The sequence below is a fragment of the Euprymna scolopes genome, chromosome 22, assembly GCF_053919585.1.
Source record: "Euprymna scolopes isolate OS-2025 chromosome 22, ASM5391958v1, whole genome shotgun sequence".
NCBI lineage: Eukaryota > Metazoa > Mollusca > Cephalopoda > Sepiida > Sepiolidae > Euprymna > Euprymna scolopes.
Genome location: NC_136503.1, coordinates 1,177,820 through 1,188,282, shown reverse-complemented (window position 1 = coordinate 1,188,282; position 10,463 = coordinate 1,177,820). Strand labels below are relative to the sequence as shown.

At 36.6% G+C, this 10,463-nt stretch overlaps 1 pseudogene; it reads left to right on the top strand.

Moving 5' to 3' along the window:
• The first annotated feature begins 7,051 nt into the window (after nt 1–7,051).
• LOC145244208 (U2 spliceosomal RNA) lies at nt 7,052–7,219 on the top strand (annotated as a pseudogene).
• The last annotated feature ends 3,244 nt before the right edge of the window (nt 7,220–10,463 follow it).

Below are 10,463 nucleotides of genomic sequence, written 5' to 3'. Positions count from 1 at the left end.
TCGCCCCAGTTCTACTTTGGCCCAACCTATAAATGGTTCAGAGTATTTTACGAGTAACACGACCCATGTGGTTATATCTTTAATAAGGTTTTTACTATATGTTGTTTATTATTATTATTACTATTATTATTATTATTATTATTATTATTATCAGTAGTAGTAGTAGTAGTAGTAGTAGTAGTATTCAATATCCAATGGTTGGGGCACTGCATTTCGGTTATCTACAATTTGGCTAAGATTATAATAATAACATAAGTGTATATACAGTAATTAATAAATATATATATACATACTTAAAATCACATACATTCATATATATATATATATATATATATATATATATATATATATATATATATATATATATATATATATATATATATATACAAATGTTGTTTGTTTTTGTCTTAACGATATGTTATGAATGAATTCAATTATTTACGAAAGCGCATTTTTACCTAAATGCGAGCCGGGAATAATTTTCCCTTAGACCAATTTGGTACCCCCCATGGGGAGCGGTATATATATTATTTTTAAAATGTAATTATCCACTGACACGTGTTTCGTCGTCTACGGCTCATCAGTGTGACTGAATTATATATATATATATATATATATATATATATATATATATATATATAATTTTTAGTCATTCGATCAATTTAAACATTTATGACATGAAATGTTTGAGTTTCAGATCAAAAGATTTTTATTATTCTATGTAAGACGAAGAATACATTAGAAATATCAAAGAATAGAAATACATATTCTTTGTTTTACATAGAATAATAGAAATATTTGGATCTGAAATTGGATCATAAATTTTTTAAATCATTGAATGACTAAAAATTTGATTTATTTGCTCTATCTTGTATATCGAGCAATTTTTATTTAGGTGGGATAATACTTATAGAATATTACTGCCAGTAATATTTTGTAAATCTAATAATCACAGGTTTCCATATCAGCCGATTGTTGGATAATTTTATTCGGAAGTATATATATATATATATATATATATATATATATATATATATATATATATAAATTCGTATTCCTGTCTGTTTGTTCAGAATTTGATTAATATATACAAATTGTGTCTTACTTTAATCTTTCACTTATTTCTATATATAGTATGATACTTGGAAAAATATGCAATTAAGATATCACCTTATTTGCATATGACATTAAGAAAAATTGATTTTACTAAATAGCGCTATCTTAGTTAATGTTTTTAGCGAGAGAATTATTTTTATTTTTTTTTTTTTTTTACACAGTGATCACCACTTATCAAGGCCCGGAAGCCACTCAGGGATAAGGGTTATTGCAAGTACATCACGTTAGTGAGGAGATTTTATGAAGTGTTTTAAGTATTCTATTTAAAATTGTTATTTAATAAATTTTAAACAACAATTATATTGATAATATACTTAATTGAATTTACTTTGGAATTAATATTTCCAACAGCGACCTTTTTCTAAAACTTTTTTTAGAGTTATTTGCCCCTGGATGCTATCCATAAAAAAACAAAAAAATAACAACGTTTACCAAATATCATTTGGTAATTTAACTATGTTTCTAGCTGGAAAAATAATTCCGTGTAGATAGAAAAAATGTTCGGCTTTGTTTTTTTTTTAAATATAAAAAAAAACACTTACGGAAAAAACTGAAAAGATTCCATTTGTTTGTTTTATTTTATTCCTTACGGCAATACAGAAATCGGTAAATTTTTACCACGTAATTCAGCGTCGCTTAATACCTAAAAATATGAATCCCCCTCTAAATTTTCCACAATTTACCCTTTTTTTCCTTTTTCGCGTTAATTTAATCGATTACAAACTTAATTTTCGAATTAAATAGGTAACTTTATACGACGTGACCCAGCGGCGTTCGACCCCTAAAAAAATGGAGTTCTACTTTTTTCAGCCTAATACATTTAAACAACCAGAAGTGCAAATAAGTGCAAAAAAATAGAAATTTTGAAAAAAAATAAAATCACTTTTCTATATAAATTTAACGTAAAATGAGCATCCACTTTCTGGCCACCAAGCGTTCAACGAAACATGTCACCTCTAGCAAGTTTGGCGATTGAGGGTGAGGGAAAAACGGGGGGGGGATAACATTGGAGACATAAAATAACGATAAATTTAATTATTTTTTATGAGACCGTTCTCTACTTTCACCTAACAGTTTAATAAACAAAACAAAATCCAAAATAGGACAAATTAAAGTTTTGGGGGAGAGGAGGTTACATTAGAAGCATAAAACGACAAATAAAAAGCAAATCGAAATCCCTCCCCCTAAAAAAAGCAAATCTAAAATTTCTTTTATTTACAAAAAAAAAAGCTATTAAAAAAAGTGCCCTTACAAAAAGTAAAGGTAAATGTGTAGCTTAGCGGCGTAAATTATTTGACAAACAAAAAATTATAAAAACTATTTTTATATAAAACATTATTAGACACAAAGATTGAAATAAAACAAAAAAAAAATTCATTTTTATGTTTTTTTTTTAACATTTTTTATTAGACTAAATGTGCACGCCTTACACGTTTAAAATTTGGCCTTTTTTAAGTTTGGCAGATTGGCTTTTTTAAGGCCAAATTTGGCCTTTTTACGCTCTTTCATTACAAAAACAAAAAAAAAACAATATGGCGGCCCAAAACATAGTTCGTGAAAGAGCTTAAAAAATGCCAATCTGCCAAACCTTAGATAGACCTAATTTTAAAAGCAATATAGCGGCCTCGTGTAATATATATAAATGATAAAAAAATAATAAAAATGAAATTCTTTTTCTGGCTTTATTTCAGCTTTTGGGCTCATCAGTTAGACACATCCGAACTCAGGATTTGAAACCCGAGTCTCTTGCATGCGAGACAAGTACTCTACCAACCGAGAAACGTCCCGCACACAAGAACTTCTATTAACAAGCACAGATCAAGTAAACCGCACTGAAATCTGACTGTGAAATGAACCTACTTCGTCTCAACTAGGGACGCGGTCATCCAACCAGCTAATAACCCACAGCCGATGTCTCACAAGTAAGAGTTTTAACTCGAAAGGACGATACCATTCAGCAATGCTAACCAAGTGAGCAACTTATGATAGGATTTTCAGAATGTGAGAGATTATATATAAATAATTCCACAGCCAAATAACGTCGCAGCCCACAAGAGCAATGAAAGTCAACGAACCGGAAGTCTAAGACTCAAGTTTCGCCCTCCTTTGGGTTCATCATATATATATATATATATATATATATATATATATATATATATATATATATATATATATATATATATATATGATTAGTTTTTTTTAGAAAAAAGAATTTCAGCAGAGTGCTCAATTAAAAGGAAAATCCAAATTTTAAGAGCGTACTTATATTTTGTGTACAGAAAGTTGTTAGTTGAGACAGGTCATTGGTACCGTCGGTTTCAAGCCCGATAATAAGGCCCGTTTAAGGTATCCTTATCAAGCTCTCTTCAGCCAATGTTCGACGAATATTGGCTGAAGAGAGCTTGATAAGGATACCTTAAACGGGCCTTATTATCGGGCTTGAAACCGACGGTACCAATGACCTGTCTCAACTAACAACTTTCTGTACACAATATATATATATATATATATATATATATATATATATATATATATATATATATAATTGTTCAGTTAAGTTCAGATATGTAGCGAACCTGAAGTAAAGCCAATACAGCCGAGAAGCTTCATTTATTACACGGATATCACATTTTTTTCATTCTTAGTGACCAATGAAGCAACTCGGCTATTTGTGATCTATTTGTGGTTGACATTAATACAATTATTTTTTTCTGCATTAAAGTCTTATGGCAAATAAGACTGATAGGTCGATGTTATATTGAAGGAGGGTATGCGAATACAAAATGGCGCATCCTGTGTTTTTATATGGCTTAGTGGTGGCGGTGGGAGTGTTAGAAAGTAAAAAGGAGGGAAGGGCACTGATTTCCCACATCCGGTGTCAGAGGCATTCGATTTGAATGGGTATGATCTGATCAACCCCGTTTTCCACGGGGAAATGGGTAGTTTGGAAGGCATTCGTCTACGGGTGGCTTATAAAAACATAAGATTCAAGTTAAAGGTTTTACATGAATCGATGAAAGATTAATTTTTTGTCGGGGGGGGGGGAAACAACAACAAGAAATGAAGAAAAGAGAAAAATGGAGAAAGAGGACGGGGAAGTATGGGTAAAATCTGCAAAAGGAATGTTTTTGTTTCGTCAGAACCGGAAGAGTAGATTTTGTAATCCGTGTAACAACAGTAGGAAGAGGAGGGAGGGAGGTGACCGTTGCTAAGTGGTTAACGACACTGACTGCCAACCTAGATGTGCCAAGTTCGAATTCAGTTTGTTCCACAGAAACACTTTCAGTTAGGGAGATTGGAAAACTTGTTTCTTGGCTGTTTGGTTCAGAACAAATTCTACACTTCACTTTTTTCTGTCCTCGGTCAGCGGAGGAAGAATCCTTTTCATTTTTGTTCCTTTTTTTCTTTTTTGTACAAGGTGGTCACCATTTATTAAGGCCCGGAAGCCACTCAGGGATAAGGATTATTGCATGTACAGTACGTTAGTGTGGAGATTTAATAAAAGTGTCTACTTAAGGGGGCGGTTCATCAGGAATTGGTTTTTGGACTTGAAGACATCCAGGTTGTAGTCAGGTGGGAAGCAGGCACACGGAATAGAGTTCTACAGGCGTGAAGTTCTAAGAAAGAAACTTTGTTCATGGAATCTACGTTTTGATTAAGGCACAGATAAAGAGTGGGGGAAATTTTTGACAGTGGGTTCAGCTAGACGGGTGTTTCGTAAAAGATTGGTGAGATGGGGACCAGAGATTGAAGCTCAGACTAGCACCTGCCATGGAAATAACAATAAAACAAAGACAGGCTCGCAACGTCTCTTCTGTCGGAGAGAGGTTGCAGGGAAGAGAAAAGGGCATCCCCCACTAAGCCACGAAGTCTATTTTGTACTCTGTCAAGGCAGGATAGGCTGTTTTTAGCAGCTTCTGCCCAGATATGGCAACAGTATTCCATCCTTGGACGTACTTAGCTTTTATATAGATAGAGAATTGCATCAGTAGTGAGATATCTTCTGGAGAGGTAGAAGGATCCCACCATCTTTCCAGCGACCTTGGCAACAGACTTGATGTACGTGTTTCATTTCAGATCAGGAGTAAAGGTCAAGTCCAGAAGCTTGTCAAAACATGGGGCTTCTCCTAGACGAGAGCCATCCATTTCAATTGATGTCAGATGGGGATCAGAGTATTGATGATGTAAAGATAGGAGTTTGGTTTTAGATGCATTAAATATAACCAGCCACATCGCCCCCCCCACTGAACCACACACTCGAGATCAGAGGAGAGACACTCAGATAGAACTTTGTCATTTACAGCCTTTGATGTGTTGCTGTAGATGGTCGTGTCATCAGCATAGATGTCAACGAATGATTAAAGTATATGTTTAGGGTGGTCATTGCTGTAGATCAAGAAGAGAGTTGGGCCAAGGATTGACCCTTGAGGGACTCCAGCATTAATACAGCGGGCCTCTGGTTTTTGTCCATCAACCACTACTCTTATGAGCCTATCAGAGAGAAATTATTTAATGATTGAGAAAACATTTCCAGTTATACCATAGCTGGAAATCTTGTGAAGTAGACCCTTATGCCATACCTTGTCGAAGGCCTTTGATATGTCAAGAGCAATTGCCCTAGAAAGGAAGCCTTTGTCAAGAGATTCACTAATTCTATGAGATATAACCGTTAGCACATCTGCAGTAGATCTTGCAGAACGGAAACCATATTGTGTGTCACTAAGAATGTTGTTTCTGCTGAGGTGGTTGACTATTTCTCTATTTTATATGAGTTCCAGCAACTTACTCATGACACACAGAAGATTTATTGGTCTGTACTGAGAGGGAGATGACTTATCACCCGAATTCTTAAATACAGAGCATACTGATGAGGTTTCCAGGGTGTTGGAAGGCACTTCTCCTTAAGGCAACGCTTAAACACTTTCGTAAGTATGAGAGCAAGTTCTGGTTGAAGCTTTTTTAACACTATAATTGGGATGCCGTCAGGGCTAGTTCCTTTACTGGAATCAAGGTTCTTGATTAGCTTGGCGACCTCATGCACATATATTTGTATGTTGCATAGTGTGTTGTCTGTTATAGGAGGAAATACAGGGAATTGATGGTCATTGTCGCATAGGATAGAATTAGCTGCAAAGTTCTTGGCAAATAGTCTGGCCTTGTCTGAAGCTGGCGAGATGACCTCAGGTCCATTGATGATAGTTGGGATAGAATGCACGCTTCTGTTCAAGATCCTGTTTGCTATTTGCCAGAACTGGTGGGAACTAAGCCGCTGCTCAGCTACTTTGGATTTAACAGACTGGGCATATAGCTCTCTTGCATTTTTTATTACTTTTACATTGGTTGCTGGCATTCTTGAAAGCAGCTTTAGTCTCAGTGCATCTATTACGTTGGTAGCTATGGAACAAGTTATTTCTCTGCGCGATGGCAGCAGCACATTCTGGGGAGAACCATGGCTGGCTGTTAGGTTTTTGTTGGAATATGCCTACAATTAACCCTTCGGTCAGGTCTGATACTATAGAGGACACTTCCTTTTTAAACATTGAGTGCAGAGGTAGATCAGATATGAATGTACGGAAGCTATCCCAGTCAGCCATAGAGTATCGGTATACAGTACGGTGGAGGGGTACGTCTAGGAACTTATTACATTTCATTTTTATCTTAACTGATACAACGGAGTGGTTGGAGGATCCTAGAGGAGAAAGAACGGAACATGAACATACCTCAGGGGAAGTGGAGAGAAAAAGGTTTATAGACTTGCATACTGACCTGTAGTATCGGACATACGGGTGGGCTGAGTGAGGTCATAAGCAATAGCAAAATCATGACAGAACCTCCCCTCATCGTCTGTCTAAGAGTACCCTTTTTTTGAAGAGCTGGATTTTTCCCACATTAAAAATAAACCTTGTGTCTAACTTTGACATCTTGGGAGGCAAGTATATTTTGGCCTTTTGGCTGGAAGCAAAGTGTAGTATCTGTTCTCATACCACACTTTGTGACGAAGCATATTAAATCCATTGATTATTTAAAAAGTTTTTTTTTTTCAAGGATGGACCCAATGTTTTTGGTGTTTTTATGTTAATGTTAGCGCAACAGCGCAATATTAATTATTACTTGTTTATTTTCGCTTTTAGATAGTCTAGTACTCTACAGGACTTAAATTGCTGGCAGGGTCGAGGAAATTTACATACCTTTTTTAAGGTGACGGTCTACCTGTCTCTGAATCGGTGGGTCTCTGTTTGAGTACAAGCCAAACAAGATGGGACGCTCTTAACACACCGCTTGAAGATGGTAAAAGTCCGGCGAGTTCCAGGGTTGACACACCTGAAGGCATAGTTCCAGGGAGTAAGGGTGTTCATATCGTCCGTATCCATCGAGCGTGTCCATTGGGGGTTTTGCCACACCCGGTAGCACCCCAGGTTCGTCGTCCATGTTCATTGGAGGGGGGGGTAGCACATCTGATGGTGCCCCAGGTTCGGATGTCATGCCCAGTCAGTAGACTCTGAACGGTGTCCAAATTGAATAGGAAAAAGTTAAAGAAGCTGAGCCAAAAAAACTAAGAAAAATTGGAAACCATAGTGGGGAATAGACGAGGGGAGAGACTAACTACAGTAACGAATAGTCCGCAAAAATCATGTAAAGTAATTAGAAAAGTGAGATCATTAGAGCAAGTGTCGGATGGGTGCTCCTCAATAAGGTCAATGAGGACAGAGGCTAAAAATAAATGTAAGGAGAAAAACAAGCAGGCAAAGAAGTCCCCAAAAGTCTACAAAAATCTTTTTCAGGCAAAATACCAATGATACTGAGAAGGAAACACTATAAAAATTATCCTATGGAGCAGATCCAAGAGAGATCTATATCGTTGATGACACCAGGTGGAAAGAGTAGGGGACTTGCGGGGGTCCCGAAGGAAAAAATAATAGAAATGCTGTGGGAGCTAGAAATACCGGCCCAATACATAGTACGGCATAGGAAGAGGCAGAAAAAGTGGCAAAAGAGATCACATAGAAGAACATCGAAGATAAAAATGGTGGTTTAGATACTCGGGATCCCCTGCTTTCTCAACGAGGAACATATTGGGCAGTTATGTCACAATAAGGAGTGAATACGGTTCGGGACCCAAGGAACATTATGACTGGAAACTATAAAATTCAGATAAGAGTTGACCGGAATTGTGGAGGGAAGAAGGCCACATTACTGGTATTGCCAGAAACCGAGGCAAATGTTCACAAAATCCATGAAAAGACAGTGGAACCGGCGCCTCCAAGAAAGAGAAGACAACGGAGGAGGAAGCCACAACCTGGAGTAAGGTCGCCTCCAAAAAGTGGAAAAAACAAGAGACAGCCCGTCAAACAACATCAAGGGTGATGGAAGAAAGCGTAGAACAGTCTCTTCGGAGCCGAGAAGGAGAGAGTGAGTGGGCAAGGACAGCTAGAAAAATGCTTCTGTGGTACCAGTTTTCAAGAATTCTGGCAAAAGAACTGCCTCATTAAATTATCGCGCCATTAGCCTCCTTCCACTTTTCGCCAAAATATTTGAGTCCATAATTAACCAAGCTCTAGTCCATCACCTTACAGATGCTAAACTTCTGACCGACCAACAATATGGATTTAGGCAAGTCCGTTCCACAGCAGAAATCCTAACTGGAATCTCTGAACGTATATACCATTCACTGGACAAAACAGAGGGGGGTAGAGCAGTAGCTCTAGATATATCTAACGCTTTTGACAGGGTATGGCATGAAGATCTTCTCAGGAAAATTAGATGATACGGTATCACCGGACGAATACTTAACATAATAAAATCCTTCTTAGATAAGAGTAAAATCCAGGTTGTCCTCGACGGTCGTATATTTAAACAATATTATATTGTTAAGTTTTGAAACATTGTGTTGAACAAAGATGGCAGCGTAGTTCAGATCAGTAACCAAGATGGCAGCCAAGAATTAAATGTGGTCCGTGACGTAGTTAACTTTTAAGTCTGAGATATTGTGTTGAACAAAAATGGCGGCGTAGTTCAAATCAGTAACCAAGATAGCGGCCAAGAATTAAATGTGGTCCGTGACGTAGTAAACGGCGAACTGATTGAATCCAAAATTCGACAATTTTTATAATAATTTTGGGACGTTTTCATTGGTTGTTTAGCACAGCCATTAGTTATAAAAATGATTGGCGAATCCATTCGTTTCATACCCCCATTAGGAGTCCAAAACATTTTACGGTGAGTGCCTCAGGGGTCTATCCTTAGACCTTTATTATTCTTGATATTCATAAATGACCTACCTCCCTGACAAAATTGTCTGTGAGATGGGTATATATGTTAATGACACCACACTCTATAACAGACACGACAGGAAAACAAATGAACACATATCTAGAGAAATGGCAGAAACACTAGCGGGTGACCTCCAATTTGTAATGGAATGGGGACATAAATGGATGGTCACATTCAATGCTGCCAAGACTAAACTTGCTTCCTTCAATAATTACAAGAAACCTTCTCAATTGCTGAAGACTCTTTATCTGAAAGTACATCTTTTAAACTTGGGCTTTCTTGTTATGTAGATCCATCTTAAGTATTTTCAAGTTGTTTTTCAGAGAATTCTTAAACCTTTTTCTTGGTATTTGTTGTGGTATTTTACCCCTACTTATCTCACTATAAAACACTTGTTTATGAAGTTTTTTGTAGTTCATCCTAACCAAGTGTCCAGTCCATCGCATATGATTTTGAATAATTTTCATTTCTATACTAGTGCTATTTCATTGTTCAAGAACTAAATTATCTGGCGTTAGAGTCTTCCAGTTAATATTAAATATTCTCCAAATACAAATTTAATGAAACCTTTCCAATAACTTGAGATTCCTTCTATATGATGTCTAGGTCTCTGACAGCGTGACATAGCTTTGTTTTTGTTGTGATTCCCGATCTGACCACACACGTGTCTCCAGTTTGCCAAAAGCAGAATTGGCTTTTGCTATTCTACGATTTATCACAGCATAAAGCGTACAGTTCTTACCGAGCTTACTAACCAGATATGCATAATTGTCCATGACATTTAACTTCTTACCATCAACCAAGATGTTTGGCTCAACATATGGCATTCCTATAGGAGGGGAATACATAACATATGTTTTCTTGAGGCTAATGGTTAGCCCCAAACTTTACAAACCTCTGATAACTAGTCCATAACCATCTATGTGTCTGTTTCTGAATGGGAAACAAGGGCTGCATCATTCGCATACAAAAGTTCAAGAACAAGATTCTGAAAAGTCTAAGGTTAAAAAGTTTAGTTGATTTCGCAATTGTTAAAAGCATGCACCAGCATCACAGCAAAATATATGGAAAATAAT